General features: G+C 36.8%; 1 pseudogene; it reads right to left on the reverse strand.

The window, feature by feature from the left end:
- Window positions 1-1918: 1918 nt before the first annotated feature.
- On the reverse strand, window positions 1919-13873 carry LOC118988302 (60S ribosomal protein L7a-like; annotated as a pseudogene).
- Window positions 13874-18233: the final 4360 nt, after the last annotated feature.

Here is an 18233-nt window from a genome sequence, read left to right on the forward strand (position 1 = left end):
TTGCATTTCTCACTATTTCATATAAGAATAATTTACTTAGTTTTCTTTGTTTTTATCAAGTGATGAACCCCTAGTGATTTATTAGGCATTCAATTAAGATGATGAACTGAGAGACCTTGAAAAATGAAAAATAATTTTTCTGTAATTTCTAAGTTAAATGATGCCAATACTATCACAATACTTAATGATATCTAAGATGATCACTCACTAGTAAAATAATAGAATCTCACTAGTTGAAAACAAGAATCACATCTTTAAAAAAACTTTGTTCATTACACTGATGCACTTATCCATGAAGACCTCCCACATCCTACACCTTTTCATTAAGGGTATGCAGAAATCTACTAAGCTATTTTTAAAATCTACCTTTAGTTTAGTTTCCATAATTTGAAGAATTGATTTTGAAAGGCATTAATAATATTTAGACAGACTACATAGACCAGTAGGATAGAACAACATCAATAAATAAGAATTGAAGTTCCAAAACTGATAGAAATATTTTCCTAGAAAGTACATATATTCTTTCAATGCATGAAAGTTCCTAGCTAAAATGTATTTATTAACATTCATTCATTCAGCAAGTATTTTTGAGCAACTGCTATGCTACACATTATGAAGTATTAAGATATAAATGAGAGGAAGGGATTGAATGTGGAAGATGGGGGACAGTAGGGCAAGGGAAAGTATTGGGGGGATGTGAGGACAACTGTAACTGAACAACAATTAATTTAAACATTTTTAAAGGTATAAATGAAATAAAGTCTTTGTCCTCAAGGAGGCAGTATTGCATAGTGGTTAATAACATATGGAATTAAACATAATTTTGAAATATTGCTTGTCTACATGACTTTGCGCAAGTTATTAAACACTGCACCTTATTTTTATCTTCTGTCAAATAGGACAATGATAGCTATTTCACAGGGCTGTTAGGAAGATTTAGATTAAATAATGCACATACAGACTGTACACAGTGCTTGGCACATAATAATCAGCCCAAAAGTGTTTCTTTTCAGTCTTATTGTCTAAGAATAGAAGTATTCTTTTATGGAGTCTATCTTTTCATAAGAGTAACATTCATATGCTTTGCTATAGAGTATAATCCCATTCCAAATATTTACATGGTATTCTCACATGGTACCCTTATCCTAATTCTCAGGCTTTATGAGGCATGGGAGAACAAATTTTTAGAGTGGTGAGGACATTAGTAAATGAAATTGATGAATGATTATTAGTGCTCTTAAAAAGAAGAATAAATGTGGTTCTCCAAAACAGATGATGGGAGAACACATGTTATTTATTTGAATGATAGACTGGAATTTTAACAAAGATTGTAAATGTAAAGGAAATGGTGACTGCTAAAAGTCAGTATGGGTTCACTAACAATATATTATGCTAGACTAGTAGACCACTGTTACCTAAAGTGGTGTCCCTCAGAACATTGAATGCTGCCAAAATTGTATTTATTTTCTATTAACAGATAAGTCTAGGAAACATGAGATAAGCAAAGTTAAACATGTCTTCACATGTATTTACTGCAGAACTTTTCAGAGTTTTAATACAGCAAAGTGTATTACATGTTTCCAATAGGATAATGTAGCATTCAGTCTTTCCCAAATGTGAGCACAATGACAAGGTGGGGCAAAAGTAGGTTTACAGTTGTTCATATGGAAAATAATGCAATAATTAATAAATCATAATATGAGAATAAACTCTGTGTGTTGTGTACTCACGAATGTAAACCTGTATTGTGGAGGTGAGGTGTGTGTGCTCACTAGTACAAGCAGATTACTTATCAACATTACTCCAAACTAATGTTTTATAAAATACAGTTTTGAAAATATGTTTCTAGTTTAAGTTTCTGTTTTATTTGAAGAATTTTTATTCCATTTTTATGTACAGAAACCTCAACGCTGTACACTCAGCCCAGCTTGGGGGCATGTTCTTTAGCCTTGGCCTTTTCCAGTTTGTCGATGGGAGCCACAGACTTTCAACCCAAGATGTTGCCTCCCTGGTGGCAGCAGATCTCATCATATCTGTCATTGTAATTGGTCCAAATAGCTTCCACTGGCCTAGCAAAAGCTCCTTTACCTTCCAAGTTAACCTATTTAAAGGTGACAATGGTGTAGGTCTTCCTATAGAATAGACTCCCAATCTGGCCTTCCCTTTGATGATGCAGTAAGGAGCCCCCATCTTTGGCACACAGAGGGCAGGAAGACGACCAATTCAATGGAATCCACATCCTGCGCAATCACTACCAGCTGGGCCTTCTTGCTCTCCACCAAGCTGGCGGCAGTGTTAACCCCTGCTGGAGAGACAGGTAGCCCCTTGGTGGAGATATCCCATTTGCCCACAGCTGTTTTTTTAATCAGCCCAGGACCAATCTCTGCTTCTTTTCTGGCTTTGTCCCTGGTTAGTACTTGTGCACAGCTTGAGCAGCTTCATAGCTGTTTGGCGGCCCAAGCCCTGGGTGAACTGGTTACTGGCAGGAGGTACTTTTAGATGCTTATAGAGAATAGCCCTTTGCCTCTCCAGAAGAATGTAGCAGGGCAATTTGATAAAGCAGGTGAGGTCCAATGTGAAAATATGGGTGTCTTTTCTCAAACAGGAGATTTACCATCTTCTAAGACTCCCGCTTCTTCAATTTTTTCTTTCCTTTTAGCCTTTTGGGTGGCAGGAGGAAAGTTAGTTTAAGTTTCCTTATAGAGTTAATAGAAAGGAGAATGATCAGCTATTATATTTTAATTTTCAGAAGAAATTTGAAAAAAATCATATTATTAATCCTTGGTGGAAAAATGTCCTTTGGATCAGTCATCTTTAAACATTTTCCTTATATAACCCTTAAGAATTTTTAAAACAGCCCTGGCTCGTGTAGTTCAGTGGCTTGAGCATGGGCCTGTGAACCAGAACATCAGGGTTCAATTCCCAGTCAGGGCATATTTGATTCCCAGTCAAGGCACATGTCTGGGTTGCAGGCCAGTTCCCAGTAGGGGAAACATGAGAGGCAACCATACATTGGTATTTCTCTCCCTCTCTCCTTCCCTTCCCCTCTAAATATAAATAAATAAATAATTTTAAAACATTAAAAAATAATTTTGAACTTCTGCCAAGATGGAGGCATAGGTGGAAACACTGTGCCTTCTCCCACAACCAAGTTTGAATACAACAAAGGTTTGGAGAACAAAGACACAGCCAAAGAACAGAAAATTGAATTATACGGAAGTCCCACAATAATAAACCATTCAACCAGGACAGTAAGAGGGGCGGAGCCAGCAGCAGAGCAGGGTTGGGCAGGAAGGATTCCCCGACCTAGGCGCACAGGTAGCCCGGAACCAGTCGGGGTGCGGGGCAGACTGACTACGGTCGCACATTCATGTACAGTGAAACAGACCACGCAGGCCCCAGAGGGCAAACCCAGTGGTGGAGGGCTGACGGCGGTGGCACACTCGCGTGCAGTGGGATGAAACACGCAGGCCCTGGTGAAGGTGGCAGCTGTAGCACCTGTGGTGGCAGGAGGCGGCAGACGGGACGCCATTGCTCCTCGTTGACCCCACCCCCACATACAGTCACAACCCAGCCACTGAGTGGCCCTGCTCTTGTGAACACCTAGGGCTCCAATCCTGCTACGTAACAGGCACGAACAGCCCAAAAGATGGCGCAAGAAGAACTCAAAGTCCCAGAGCCAATAACTCTAGGTGATCAAGAGATTGCCAGCCTCTCAGATGCACAGTTCAAGACACCGTTTATCACGATGCTCACAGAACTGGTGGATTATAGTCACAAATTAGAGGAACATATGAAGGCTAAACTAATTGAAATGAAGGGAGATGCACAGGAAACCAATATCGATGGAAAGGAAACTGGGACTCAAATCAATGGAATGGACCAGAGGAAGAACAAAACATCCCACCAGAAAGGAATGAAGAAATGAGAATTCAAAAAAATGAGGAGAGGCTTAGGAACCTCCAGGACATCTTTAATGTTTCAACATCTGAATTATAGGGGTACCAGAAGGGGGAAAGAAACAGCCACGAGTGGAAAACTTATTTGAACAAATAATAAAGGAGAACTCCCCCAGTCTGGCAAAGGAAATAGACTTCCAGGAAATCCAGGAAGCTCAGAGAGTGCCAAAGACGTTGGACCCAAGAAGGAACACACCAAGGCACATCATAAGTACATTAGCCAAGATGAAAATGAAGGAGAGAATCCTAGAAGCAGCAAGAGATAAGGGGACAGTCACCTACAAAGGAGTACCCATCAGGCTGTCAGCAGATTTCTCAAAAGAGACCTTACAGGCAAGAAGGGGCTGGAGAGAAGTATTCCAAGTCATGAAATCCAAAGACCTACAGCCAAGATCGCTTTATCCAGCAAAACCTTCATTTAAAATGGAAGGACAGATAAAGTGCTTCTCAGATAAGGGCAAGTTCAAGGAGTTCATCATCACCAAGCCCTTATAATATGAAATGTTAAAGGGACTTATGTAAGAAAAAGAAGATGAAAAATATGAACAGTGAAAGGACAGCAAACTGACAGTTATTAACAACCACACCTAAAACAAAAGCAAACTAAGCAGACAGCTAGATCAGGAGTGGAACCATAGAAATGAAGAACACATGGAGGGTTAGCAACAGGGGAGTGGGAGGAGGAGAAGGGGGGAGAAGGTACAGAAAATAGCATAGACAGTTGGTAGAAAATAGGGGGGGCAAGAATAGTAGGGGAAATATAGAATCTAAGGAACTTGAGACATGTGGTTATAACCTAAGGGGGGAGAATGGTGGGGGTGGGAGTGTGTGGGTGGAGGGGAATGAAGGGGGGAATAGAACAACTGTAATGGTATAATCAATAAAATATATTTTAAAATTTTTTGAAAACATATATACAATCTCCATATTTTTCTTCCTTTTTTAAAAACAATTTTATTGTTGTTCAATTACAATTGTCCTTATATTTTTAAGTTGATACCAAACACTTTAACCATGATTTTTAAATTATTTTTTTAAATTTTAGATCTCAGAAGTACAGAATGTTTATGCTTCATCATAAACATTTCCTATGATCTACTTTTTTCATTAGTCTTATACATGGACTACTTTGAGTGATTTATTCTGTAAATCACTTTGTATAATGTAATAAGCATGCACAAACCCAATACCCCAAAAGAAACTTAGGCCTTGAGAGTAACTTGACATTTATCCATATATTTTGCTCCCATTATTCCATTCCCTCAGGTCACCTAACCTGAATCTGTTCATTGTTCTCTGGCTTTCTGTTTTATTTACCTTTATTGTGTTTAAATGCATTCATAAACATATAAAAATATGCTAAGCATCATTAATTGTTGTTGAAATTCAAAATAAAACCACAATGAGATATCACCTCACATTTGTCAGAATGGCTGTCACCAATAAATCAACAAACAAGTGTTGGTGAAGATGCAATGGAAAGAGCACCCTCATGCACTGTTGGTGGGAATGCAGACTGGTGCAGTCACTGGAAATGAGTATGGAGTTTTCTTTAAAAAATAAAAATGTTGATTAGGTCCCTGTTAAAGGTGAGATCACAGGAACCTAATCAACAGAACAAACAGACAAGCAAAATGTAACCAAAGACAATGAAATAGAGGGCAGGCTGACAGTGACCACAGGGGAGAGGGAAGGGAATTTCAGGGGAAAAGAGGAAGGGTTTGCAGGAACAAGTATGGGGGACACATGGATGGAAAAAAAGGGGGGAGTGGAAATGGAAGGGAGATGGGGAGGGCTGGGGGTGGGCTGGGATAGGAGTAAAAGGCAGAAAACTGTACTTGAATAACAATTAAAATTTTTAAAAAGAATAAAAGGAAAAAAAATCAAAAGTGGAACTGCCTTATGATCCAGCAGTTCCACTTCTGGGAATATATCTGAAGAAACCTGAAATACTAATTTAAAAGAATATGTGCACCCCTATGTTTATCGTAATATTGTTACAATAGCCAGGACATGAGGATATGTAAGCAACACAAATACCCATCAACAAACAACTGGCTAAAAAAAATCTTTGGTACATTTACACAGTGGAATTCTACACAGCACTAAAAAAGAAGGAAGCTTTATCATTTGTGACAGCATGGATGGACCTGGAGAGTATTATGCTAAGTGAAACAAGCCAGTCAGAGAAAGACAAGTACCATATGATTTCACTTATATGTGCAATCTAGTGAACAAAATAAATTGAGGAACAAAAATAGAAATAGATTCATAGATACAGCAAACAGAATGATAGCTGTTAGAGGGGATAGGGGTTAGAGGGCTCTGAGAAAAAGGAGAAAGGATTAAGCAGAAAAAAAGGAAAATTCATGGCCATAGACAACAGTATGGTGATTGCCAGAGGAAAGGGGAGGAGGGCAGGTAGAAGGTAAATGGGACATAAATACTGATGGAAGAAGACTTGGCTTTGATTGTGAACACACATTACAATATACAGAGGATGTGTTATAGAATTGTACACTTAAAACATTTATAATTGTATTAGCTAATGTCACCTGAATAATTTCAAGAAAAAATAGAATAAATTAAAAAAATTTAAAAGATCTGAGGAAAATAGATTTTACATATTTGATATTTTATACTTTTTCATATAATATATTTTAAAACATACAGTTCCTAGATCTATTGCTAGTATGTTGGACTACCATTCTATTTACAATGAACTATAGAAATGATCCCTGAAAGTATAGTCTTCCATTTTATTTATATACATATCTTGCAACCAGCTTTCTTCTCAAATAAATTCATTTATTATTTAAAATAATGTATCTTTAGATTTTTACATTTTTATATACATAATATTATTTATAAATACTAATACTTAAAATTTCCCCTTCAAATCATAATATCTTTATTTTATTTTTCTTGTCTTACTGTATGGGCAAGAATATTTAACACCAGATTAAGCAGAAGAGGTAATAGTGAGCCTCTATTTTTCATTCCTTCTCTGAGAGGAAAAAAATCCAAATATTTCGCTTGTAAGTATGGTTTTTCCTGTAGGATTTGGTACTCTTTTTAAAATGAAATTCAAAAAGCTCCCTTTTATGCCCATTTTGCTATTTTTCATCATGAAAGAATTTTAAATTTATCAAATTGCTCTCTCCATCTGTTTAGATGACTTTAATGTTTTTCTCCTTTTTTCAAATAATGAGGCTGGGTGGAGGGAGTGAAGGGGGGAAAATTGGGACAACTGTAATAGCATAAAAAATAAAATATTTTGTTAAAGTTTTCTTAAAAAATACCATATGATCTCACCTTTAACAGGAAGCTAAACAACAAAACAAACAAGAAAGCAAAATATAACCAAAGACACTGAAATAGAGAACAGGCTGACAGTGACAAGAGGGGAGAGGGGAGGGAATTTCAGGGGAAATAAGGGAGGGATTTAGAGGAACCTATATAAAGGATACATGGACAACTGAGAAGGGTGGAAATGGGAGGGAGGGGGGAGGATGGGGGTGGGATAGGATGGGAGTAATAGACAGAAAACTGTACTTGAAAAATAATTAAATAAAAAAATTGGGAAAAAAATAAAGTTGGCTGTGAAATTAATTAGAAAAGCACATCTTAGAAGAGAACATCATCTCACAGTTATTTTAATTTCTGTATTAATGTAACATTCCCTTATAGGGGCATTAGATTAAAAAGTTTGGTTTATATCCTTACTCTATGAAATATAGAATCTATATAAAACCTGTACATTTCAAAACAAAGGAAAATGTAGTTTCTTTGCTAAAGCAGCAATTATCTGTTTCAAAATAAATATAGTAAATTCCCTACTTAGTTGTAAGAAGTATGTTAGTTAAGTTATATTATCCTTTATTAAAGATAGTGGATATTTTCCTTACCCCCTTTTTTTCACTCAAAACACAAAGAGTCAAAAAAATTACATTGATTGTTTTCAAATATTGGGTCAATACTGAATTTGTATACTAACCCAATTTGGTCATAAAGTATTTATCCCTTTTATGTAATACTAAATTAGGTTTGCTATTATTTTGTTCAGCAACTTTGCTTCTATTTTTTAAATTTAATTATTGTTCAAGTACAGTTTTCTGTCTTTTACTCCCATCCTAGCCCACCCCCCCCCAGTGCTCCCCACCTCCCTCCCATTTGTACCCCCCTTTGCTTCTCTTTTTTAATAGTGAGATTGGAGTACTGATTTCTTTTCTTGTAACATACTCAGTATGTTTTGAAATGAATATGAAACTGTCCTTGAAGTAATCAGGAAAAATCCCTTTTTTGTCTACTGTCTGAAGAAATTTGGATAAAATTGGTATTCTTTATTCCTTAAAATTTTGGTAGAATTTACCAATGAAACCATTTGGGCCTGTAGTGTACTTTGTGGTAAGGTTTTAATTATATATAAGTTGTTCTTAGTGGTTATAGAACTGGTTATTGTATTTAGTCCATTCTGTGTACATTCTAGTAAGTTATATTATTCTAGAAATTTTACTATTTCATCTCATTTACTGGCATAAAATTATTAATAATATTTTCAAAAATATAGTATATGTTGTGATATTTTCTTTTCATTCCTGAGATAGGATAATGCAGTTTCTCGCTCTCTCTCTCAAAGTCAATCTCTCTAAGGGCTTATGAACTTCTTTTAATTTACTTTATTAAGATTTTATTTATTTATTTTTAGAGTGAGGGGAAGGGAGGAGAGGGAGAAAAACATCAGTGTGTGGCTGCCTCTCATGCGCCCCCTACTGGAGGCCTGGCTCACAACTCAGGCACATGCCCTGAATGGGAATTGAACTGGCAACACTTTGGTTCGCAGGCTGGTGTTCAATCCATTGAGCCACACCAGCCAGGGAAATTTGACATTAATTTAAAAGAAATATTTCTGTTGGTTTTAGACTTATTTGATGAAAGTTGGATTCTTTCAGCACACTGGAGCTATCTTTCCATTCTCTTCAGTCTCCCTTTATTGTGTGATGAGTAGTCAGCAATAGGTCATATTACTTCACCTTCTATAGTAATATGTCTGGGGTTTTTTTTGGCTGTATTTATGATTGTTCTCTTTCATTGATTTTTAGTAACACAGTTTTTCTTTTTTAAGCAGGGTGTTATTTTCTTAAACATCTTATAAATTTCCAAGTACAAGTATTTTACCTCCCTGGTTAAATTTATTCTTAGGTATTTTTTGAAATTGAATTTATTGGGGTAACAAAAATTAATGATTATAAAATTTCAACTGTATGATTTTATAATATATCATCTGTATATTACACTGTATGTCAGCAGCCTAAAGTCAAATCAACTTCCATCATTATATACTTGACCTCCTTTATTTTTCATTACCCTCCTCCCCCTCCCTCTCTGATAACCACTATACTGTTGTGTGTGTCTATGACCTTGTTTGTTTTTCTCACTCGCTTATTTGTTCCTTTCAGTTTTATATCCCACATATGAATGAAATCTCAAGTTTTTCTGACTTATTCTGCTGAGCCTAATACTCTCAAGATCCATCCATATTGTCACAAATGGCAATATTTCAACCTTTCTTATGGCTGAATAGTATTCCACTATACACATGTACCATATCTTCTTTATCCAATCAGCTACTGAGGGACACTTTGGTTGTTCCAATATCTTGACCACCATGAATAATGCTGCAATGAACATAGTAGTGCACATATGTTTGCAGGTAAATGTTTTTCAATTTTGGGGGGTAGATACCTCAAAGATAGGTTGCTGTGTCATATGGTAACTTTGTTCTCAATTTTTTGAGGAACCTCCATACTGTTTTCCGTAGTGGCTATACGAGTTTTCATTCCCACTGGCAGTGAATGAGGGTTCCTTTTACTCCATAACCTCTCCAACACTTATTATTTGTCTTGTTGAGAATAGCCATTCTAATAGGTGTACGGAGGTATCTCATTGTACTTTTGATTTGCATTTTCCTAATAGCTAGTGAACTTGAGCACCTTTTCATCTACCTGTTGGCCATTTGGAGGTCTTTGTGGAAGAAGTGTCTATTCAGGTCCTCTGCCCATTTTTAATTGGACTGTTTGTTTGTTTGGGGGTTGAGTTGTGTGAGTTCTTTATATATTTTGGATATTAACCCCTTGTCAGAGCTGTTGTTTGCAAATATCTTCTTTCATCAGATTGGTTACCTTTTTGTTTTGTTGGCAGTTTCTGTTGTTGTGCAGAAGCTTTTTTCTTTGGTATAGTCCCATTCATTTATTTTTGCCTCTACTTCCTTTGCCTTTGGGATCAAATTCATAAAATCTTCTCTATGACCCAAGTCCATAGGTCTAATACCCATGTTTTATTCTATGTAATTTATTGTTTCAGGTCTTGTATTTAGGTCTTTGATATATTTTGAGTTTATTTTTGTATTGGGGATAAACAATAATCCAGTTTCATTGTTTTCTATGCAACTTTCCAATTTTCCCAGAACCACTTATTGAAGAAACATTCTTTTCTCATTGTATATTTTTGGCTTTATAAAAAATTATTTGTCCTTATATATGTAAGTTTATTTCTGGGCTCTCATTTCTGTTCCATTGGTCTGCGTGTCTGTTTTTCTGCCAACAACATGTTGTTTTGATTAGTGTCTAAATAGTATTATTTTTCAAGTGCTAGAGATTGTTGATGAAAAAATTTAGTAACAGTGAGAGTCTGGATGATATTTTGTTTCAAGAGTAATTACTATTGCTTTTGGAGCAATATCAGATTACCTAAATGTAGTCAATGTCCCTTTGGGATGTGGTCCAGTTTTGTTTCCTGTGTTTGTGGAGTATAGCTTTTTGGAGAAGCAATGCTATGTGGCTTCCAAGGTAAGGTCATAAAAGGCAATAAAAGCTTCTGCTTTGTTCTCTGGAGCTCTGATACACGTTTTAACATCAAGTATCTGAAGCTGCCCCACCACAAGGAAAACTATCACATGTTAAGGTCAAATGCAAGCACTCTAGTCACCATTTGCAGTTGAGCTTAGTGATTCAATCATCTCCATATACATTAAATACATGAAGAAAGAAGTCTTCACATGATTTTTGCCTCCAGCCATTAAGTTACTCTCACCCTTAAAGAGTTTTTAGATGAGGCCACAGATACTATAGATAAGAAACAAATATTCCTGACCTATAGAATCTTTCAGCATGATCAAATGTTTTTTTTTCATAGCACTAAGTTTTGGAATAGCACTAAGTTGGAATAGCACTAATAGCACTAAGTTTTGTTGCTGTTACACAGCAACAGTAAATAGAATGAGTGCTTTAGAAGTGTCAGTTCAATAAGAAAATGAAAATAATATATACCATTTTATGCTTCTGCCCTCTTTGTTGATTGGGGGGAGTTGTAGGGGGAAAATGGACACAACTGTACTTGAACAACAATTAAAAAGTTAAAAAAAGAAAATAATATACAAGTAGAAATAAAAAATCATCATTTTCTTGAATAATATTACTATATACATATAAAATCTAAAATATACAGGTACATTAATAATATTAACATTTGTGTTTAGCAAAGTCTCTGGATACAAGGTCACTATTCAAAAACATTGTATTTTTATATTGCACTTACAAACATTCTAACTTTTTAAAAGGAATGATAAAAGACTATGAACAGTGAAGACGCTAAACAAAGAAAACCAAAGTAGAAAAACTTGTTGTACCAGATTTGAATGCATTAAAATTGATAGTAATTAAGATAGCATGGTATTGACACAAAGGTAGATGGACAATGAATGTAACAAAGATACCAAAGCACACGCAGTCCCAGTAGAGGCAGCCACACAGAACAAATTGTGTGGTAGCTCCAGGCTGATAGCCCAGGGCTGGTTACGGGTAGCGTTTGACATTAACTTGCACTGGAACCCTACCTTAGTGGATCCAGAACAAACACAACCAGACCACACCAGACTATGACTGAACTAACCACGCAAGTGGCACACCCAAAAGAAGATCCTGGCAAGAACCAGAGCTTGCAAGAAAAACTCTACCTTGGCTGCAGCCTCTGCACAGTGGTTGAGGTCTATACTTACAGTCAGCCAGCCTGAGTGTTACCTCACCCACAAATAGGCCAACAGCATTTAAGACTCTACTACAGAGGAAGGCACATATAATCCACACAGGAGATACTCACAGAGCACCTAGCTCAGGTGATCTGGAAGATTGCACCCATAAGCACCACAAGACGCCTACAACATAAAACCACCATAACAAGTTTGGGAGTCATAGCAGTTCTACCCAATACACAGTGATAAAAACAAGAAGGCAGATGAAATAGAAACACAAATAAATATGCCCCAAGTGAAAGAATAAGAGATATCCCCAGAACAACAATTAAATGTAATGGCAAAAAAACCCAAAATACCAGATATAGAATTCTGAACAATGGTAATAAGGATGGTCAAAGACCTTAAGGGGAGAATGCATGATCTAGGTGATAACTTAAACCAAGACATATTAAGCACTAAAGAGGACAGAAACCATAAAAGGAAACAGTCAGAAATGAAGAAAACAATATCTGAGATAAAGAATACACTAGAGCCCTGGCTGGTGTAGCTCAGTAGATTGAGGGCTGGCTTGAGAACTAAATGGTCGCCAGTTCCATTTCCAGTCAGGGCACATGCCTGGGTGGCAGGCCAGGTTCCCTGTAGAGGGCACTCAAGAGTCAACCACACATTGATATTTCTCCCTCTCCTCTCTAAAAATAAATAAATGAAATCTTTAAGAAAAAGAATTCACTAGAAGGATTCAACAGCAGGTTAGGTGAAGCAGAGACTCAAATCAGTGAGTTAGAGGATAATATAACAGACTAAGAGGTGTCAAAGAGGAAGGAGTTTGGGGAGCTGTGTAAAAAAGGTGAAGGGGTTAAGCAAAAGGAAACACACATAGGTACAACGAACCGTATGGTCATTACCAGAGGGAAAGGCAGGCAAGGGTGGTAGAAAAGGGTAAAGGGGGATAAATGGGATAGAAAGACACTTTACTTGGGGCAATGGGTGCACAATGCAGTGTATAGATGGTGTCTTATAGAATTGTACGCTTGAAAGCTCTATGGTTTTGTTAACCAATCCCCCCAATAAATTCAATTAAAAATAAAAAAAGTATGGATGGACATGTATACCTGAAAAAAAAAAAGATACCAGAAACAAACACCCATGCATGTTTGATCACTTGATCTTTGACAAAAGTGGCATTGCAAACCAGTGGAAAAAGAATGTCTTTTCTTTTTTGAAACTTCTGAACAGATATTCTACAAAATAAAATATCCAAAAGGCAATACAATGTGAAAAGGTGAACTGCCTAGTAATCAGGGAAATGAAAATTAAAACTAAAACGAGATAACCACTCCCTGCCAAATACTAGGAATAAAAGAGAAACACAAGGTCCAGAATGAGGACCCCACAGTCCTCTATATGATGCTAATCAAACCATACTTGGAGCATGAAATTTAGTTATGAAGACAACCTTTTCAAGAAAAGAGAAGTGGAGAAACTGAAACATGTTGAGAGGAGAGATCTGTAGACATCACAGCACATAAAGAATGGTTAGAACAATGGGAAATATTAACTTAGAGGAGAGAAGGCTTCTATTACAAAAGCTTTCACAAGAATAGAGATGAGTTTATAACTATGAATTGTTAGTATGAAAGAAACATAAAAGGAAACAGTTCTAAGCTCAGCCTCAGAAAAATATTTCTCAGGTTTGGAGCTGACCAAAAATGGAATAGGGATGTCTCAGGCATTGTGAGCTAACTAACTGGAGGAGTTCAAAAGCAATGCCTGAATGACAATTTGATGATGTCATTATTGTTAGGGTCTGAAGGGAGCTAGAGGGGTTAGACTGACCTCTGAGGTTCTTTTCAGATTTATAAATCCCTAAGTCATGGGACATGTTTGCATGTGAAAGGGCTCTTAAACCAGGCCTCGTTGTGGAAGAAATAACACCTGCACCCTAGCCCCCATTACATCTCTTTCTAGTGACAACTGGGTTGACTTACTACTCTCCTGGAATCAGTGATTCCTGATGAAAGAATAATTGACTGGTTGTCCTTAGTGCAAGTACAAGAAGATTTTAGAAATAATTATCGCTGTTGCTGGAGTCGTATTGTTCCCTGAGAACTTTTCTTGTTATTGTTCAGGGACAATGGATAAAATGACATTCTACACATGTCTTTGTTGGGATTCTGTACAGAGTTGATAAAATTTTATCTTTAAATTTTGCTTTCCCAATCAAGGAACATTTATTTTTCCATGGGTATATGGCACCCTCTAGTGGCTACAACTATGAACCTAATGTCTTGGGTGAGATCAGAACTCTGGACCCAATACTTCAAACACAACATTTGGCGCCAAGTCATGAAGTTGATTCCTGACGATGATCATCACCATGTAGCACATAAATGAGACAGGCTTCAAACTCTTATGCACAATACTCTGCTGACACCCAGGGAGACAAACAGTAAGTCCTCCAAAATGAGGTATTTTTTGTGTTCATATGTTGTTTGTTAATAGAAGAAAAATGTGATATTCCTAGTCATCCACTTGCCAGAACAGCCATAAATGTGGGGAGTATGTCATCACTGAGTAACATTGCTGTTGACTCAATTTAACAATCAAATCTCTTTGAATAGAATCAAGAACCAAGGTACTCTTATTTTGGAAATACCACTCCATAGTGTATCAAAGAATAAAAATTGAAATGTACCTATCTTCTTATTTATTTATTTATTTAAATTTTTAGTTATTTATTTTGAGAGAAACAGGATGGGGAGGGAGAGAGACACAGAGAGAGAGAGTGGTGGGGAGAGAGAGACATTGATTTGTTGTTCCACTTATTTATGCATTCAGTGGTTGATTCTTGTGTGTGATTGAAACCACAACCTTAGCATATCAGGCTGATATTCTAACCCAACTGACCTACCTGACTAGGGCCCCTACCTTCTTATTTAAATAGACATGAAAAGATGCTCAATGGCACTAATCATCAGAGAAACACAAATTAAAACCACAATGAGATAGCACCTTGCACCAGATCAGAATGGCCACCATAAACAAAGCAACAAACAACATATGATCTCAGCTTTAACAGGAAGCTAAACAACAAGACAAACAAGCAAGCAAAATATAACCAAAGACACTGAAATAGAGAACAGGCTGACAGTGACCAGAGGGGAGAGGGGAGGGAATTTTAGGGGAAAAGGGGAAGGATTTACAGGAACTAGTATAAAGGACACATGGACAACAACTAAGTGGGGTGGAAATGGGAGAGAGGTGGGGAGCACTGGGGTGTGGGCTGGGATGGGAGTAAAAGGCAGAAAACTGTACTCAAACAACAATTAAATTTTAAAAATTCTCAATAGTATAGCCAAGAGTTGGAAGCAACCTAGATGCCCATTGGTAAATGAATGGATCAAAAATTATGGTACATTTACACAATGGAATTCTATGCAGCAGAAAGAAAGAAGGAGCTCCTACGCTTTGCAACATCATGGATGGAACTGGAAAGCATTATGCTGAATGAAATAAGCCAGGTGGTGAAAGACAAATACCATATGATCTCACCTTTAACAGGAATCTAAACAACAAAACAAACAAGCAAGCAAAATATGACCAAAGACACTGAAATTCAGAACAGGCTGACAGGGACCAGAGGGGAGGGAGGAGGGATTTTCACGGAAAAAGGGGAAGGATTCACAGGAACAAGTGTAAAGGACACATGGACAATAACTAAGGTGGGGGTGGAAATGGGAGGGAGGTGGGGAGCACTGGAGGGGGTGGACAGGGCCGGTAGTATAAAACAGAAAACTACTTGAACAATAATTAAATAAAAAAATTCTCAATAGTATCTAGCAATAAATACAATGAATTAAAAAATATTCTTTCTGTTCAAAAAATAGCAACAACAAAAAACAACGAGTGCTGGTGAGCATGTAGAGAAAAGGGAAACCTAGTATATTGTTGGTGAGAATGCAGCGTGCTGCAGCTACTGTGGAAGGCAGTATGGAGTTACTTTGATACTTAAAAATGAACTGCCTTTTGACCTGGTGATTCCATTTCTAGGAATTGAGCCGAAGAAACCTGAAACACTAATTTGAAGGAACATATGCACCCATTTGTTCATTTCAGTGTCATTTACATTAGCCAAAATCTGGAAACAGTCCAAGTGCCCATCAGTAGGTGAGTGGATCAAAGAACAGTGGTACATTTACACCGTGGAATACTACTTGGCCATTAACAAAATGAAATTTTACCTTTTGCCACAGCATGGATGGACCTAGAGATTATTATGCTAAGTGAAATAAACTGGGAAGAGAAAGACTAAGTACCATATGATCTCACTTATATGTGGAATCAAATTGAAGAACAAAATAGAAACAGAAGCATGGACACATGGAACACACTGATAGCTGTCAGAGGGTAGGGGGTTCTGGATGAAAGAAGGTTAGGGATTAAGTGAAATCCTATGACACACAGACAGAGATAATAGTCTGGTGATGGGCAGAGGGAAAGGGGAATAGGAGCTATGCGGAGGTGGGCAAACGGGATAAATGAAGACAGAAAGAGACTTTGCTTTGGGTGATGGGTACACATTGCAGGGTGTAGTTGTTTTGTTGAGTTGTACAGTTGAAGCCTGTTTTATTAGGGTGAACCAATGTCACTTCAATAAAATCAATAAAAAATGAAAACAAGTAAATAAACATAAATATTAAATAAAAAGTATAAAAATGTCATAGTTTTGTTTTTACATTTAAAATTATGTAGCACTAAGCAATTTATTAAATTATGGTTGACAGTGATTTTTTGGTAACCGTTATATATATTTCGGAATTCTGCTGATGCAGGAAAAAAATCTAAATTCCCAATTGTTTTCAAGTGAGATGAAAATTTTATGAATACTGAATGTAATATTTAAACAAGTTGACATGGTGATGTTTTGTAGACATTTCATTACATGTTTCTTAATTGTCTATTTGTAGGATTGTTTTTATAATATGTGGTAAACAGTATTTTTACTTTCTCAAAAGTTTAAAAATAGAAAATTTTTTCTTCTGGCCATGGTGAACTACTTGATCTGGAAAAAACCTTTCATAAAGGAAATTTAAAATGTTAGAAGACAATGACAAAATTTTCTTAAAAACATCAAAGACCTGGATGAGAAAGTGAGGGATTACCAGGTTCAGAAAAGTGGATACACTTCAACTCCAAAGAGCTCAGTGATGACCTAAAGGCGCTTTTGCCCTAGTCAGACCTTCTGTTTTGGCATGGGGAATACAGATAACTCACCTGGAGACTCCTAACTTTGAGTGCAGTGTGAGAGCACAAGCAGTCTCCACTTGAAGGAGAAATACTGACTTAAAGAAAAAATATGAGTTAAGGCAAGGGGGGAGAAATAACATTCAGAGAAGAGACTGAAGATATAGGAGTGTTTTCTCAGCACAAAATCGAACATCCAGTGAGTGCAGAGAACATGTTTGGGGAAGAGGGAAGTGTGGACACTGAAGACTGAGGTAGAATTTTTGAATGGAAGATATCTTCTTGTACTTGTCCTGTGCCATAGGTGTGACCCATATTATTAAAGTTCTGATGGAACCCTTCCAGTGTGAACAGATATCCTCCATTCTGTCTCCTTCTTATTCTTTTTATTCATCTATGAACATGCCTCACACCCAAAATCTACCACTGCATGTACATACAGCTCACTAAAACTGTACTATACCCCCCTCTAGCTCAACAGTGGGCCCAAAAATGTAGGGCAGGGAACCAAAATGTATATGTTGGGTAGTGCTGTACTCAATCTGACACCATTAGCACTATGAGTTCCTGATCCATCAAAAGGAATATGAGGCAGAGAAGTATTTGTAGGAATTTACCTGCCACCTTAGAAAAGTACCCCATATTAGGGACTTACATCAAGATGATCAATGAGGAAGGAGGGGGGATAAAATTCTTGTTACTGGGGTAACATTGGCTACTTCTTCAATAAAATTAATAGTCATTTGCACTCAAGATCATGGCAACACAGGGCCCAAATTATGACATTGTAATACTAAGCTCGAATGCCTGTTCAGTTCACCAGCAACTCCACATCTAGGAATTCACTCTGAAGAAATTATTAGACAGGTGGGCAAAAATCTATCGATAAATATATACTACAGCATTAACTACAATGTAGAGTAACTGAACACCAGCAATATGTTTAATAATACAGAATTGCTTAAATAACGTTTGGTACATCTATAAAATGGAACACT

This window comes from Sturnira hondurensis, unplaced genomic scaffold, assembly GCF_014824575.4.
Source record: "Sturnira hondurensis isolate 20B ecotype Veracruz unplaced genomic scaffold, ASM1482457v3 Scaffold0006301, whole genome shotgun sequence".
In the NCBI taxonomy this organism is placed as follows: Eukaryota; Metazoa; Chordata; class Mammalia; order Chiroptera; family Phyllostomidae; genus Sturnira; species Sturnira hondurensis.